Source organism: Galeopterus variegatus, unplaced genomic scaffold, assembly GCF_000696425.1.
Source record: "Galeopterus variegatus unplaced genomic scaffold, G_variegatus-3.0.2 Scaffold6841, whole genome shotgun sequence".
NCBI lineage: Eukaryota > Metazoa > Chordata > Mammalia > Dermoptera > Cynocephalidae > Galeopterus > Galeopterus variegatus.
The window spans coordinates 61876-63922 of record NW_007732952.1 but is presented as its reverse complement, the minus strand read 5'-3'; positions in this window follow the sequence as shown (position 1 = coordinate 63922).

Below are 2047 nucleotides of genomic sequence, written 5' to 3'. Positions count from 1 at the left end.
AGTCAAATTCCTAAGTGAATAAGAAACACTAAGTAGGATACATTTTCAAACATTTCTTCTGCCAGTATATGGGCAGGAATATCTGCTGGTTGTTCTTGGAGATTTTGTCTTGAATCAACCGGAGAGACACATGCAGTGGTTGGTGTGTGTGTTGTGCCCAGTGTGTTGCACTGTAGCTGAAAAGAAAACTCTCAAGTCTCTCACTGGTGTGCAGCCACTCCCAGCTGCTTTCCCGCCATCACTGGGAAGATTGGGTTAGAGCAGATATTTCAACATTTAGCAGACCTCTTTGTTCATGCAGGTACCCCAAATCTAAAACGAGCAGAATTACTCTGGTTAAAGCAAGGATGAGGTTTGGAGCCCTGAATCCTTGTCCCTGGCTCCCCAATAATTTCTCAATTCCTTTGCAGCTGAATACCTCTGGGCTTATCTCATCCAGAACTGTTCTGTCCATTGCTGGTCAGTTGATAGTGGGCAGAGAGGTCCTGGACGCAGGGTCCCACTTGTCATTCACTGGATGTCACCACTGGTTTGGGTCCAGGAGAACACAGGCAAGGTCCCTGAAAGGGCAGCACTACCGGGCTTATTCCCAGCCCCTTCAGGAGGAGGCCCCTGGCCCCCACAACACTTATTTTTCTGTTTTATGACTGTAGCAGCCCTTGGCATATGACCCCACGAGGAAACTGGTTGACTCCTTGGACCTCAATTTCAACTTTCTGTTTGAATTATTTGGCTCGAGATGTTACTTTGTACTTGCCCAAATAGAGCCTGTTACCTGGCATGAGTGTTACTGCTTATGATTGCCTGTCTACCTAAAGCTTGCCTCTGAGTGCATTCTCTTCCTAGGGCTGCTGGTTGCCTGATTTTGGCGAGCTCTCATTGACACCTCGGCTATTCCAGGAGGTGAAGGACAGCCTCTTGCCTCCAGGGGTTTTCTCACCCACCTAGTCTCATCACTTACTCCCAAAACATCTTGGATGAGAGAAGGAGCCAGCACTTCCATTTCTTTCAGCCCAGAGTGTCCAGAAACTACACCCCTCACTCAGTTAAGAGCTCAGAGCCAAAGCTGGGATCTGGAGTTACAAGTGAGGCAGATGACAACCACACAGAAGTGACCTTGAGAGCAGAATAAGCTGCTTTACTGTAGTTTACAGAAGGAACAGTGGGCCCAGGAGTTGACTTGCCTGAGCTCACATAGCTAGCTCCCAGCAGAGCCAGGACTGGAAGCAAGCCCAGTGTCTTTCTGCTTTGCCTTTCCGAACTCGAGGCCTCACTGGCCTTGACTCTCACCGTCTCTTCTCTGCCTCAGCAGTGAGCAGACTTTGAAGGTTGGAAATGAGCTGTGGGGCCAGCACAGCCCTTGCAGCAGGAGGAATCCACTCCTCCAGCCCTCTGTCTCTCCAAATCCTGCGCTTGCTGGGGTGTGTTGTCACCTCTGGGAAAGGGAGGTGCCCGAGGTGGAGCCACAGCTTTAGGGAGCACCCTCTAGCCAGATCTCCCCTTTTCTCTCACTAAAGCTGAGAATAACCATCTCGGGTGCTGGTGGGAACAGGCCAGAAAGTGGGATGGGACCCAGCAGCCAGCTGATTTCACTGTTCACCCAGAAGATGCTAAGATAATCCTTCCCTATATTCCAGCTTTTACTTCATGGATTGTTTTTCTCTCTGTATTTTCCCCGAAGGTTAAAACAAATTGAAAATAAGCTTGGCCTTNCTGAGAATAACCATCTCGGGTGCTGGTGGGAACAGGCCAGAAAGTGGGATGGGACCCAGCAGCCAGCTGATTTCACTGTTCACCCAGAAGATGCTAAGATAATCCTTCCCTATATTCCAGCTTTTACTTCATGGATTGTTTTTCTCTCTGTATTTTCCCCGAAGGTTAAAACAAATTGAAAATAAGCTTGGCCTTAAAAAACAGATTCATTCCTAAAATGATAGGGGAGGCCAGGGTGGGGGGCGGAGGGGAGAAGAGTCATCTCTGTAAATCATTTTCCTATGACTTAAAGCATCGTATCTGAAAGGGGTCCCATGCCTATTAAAAGTATGAT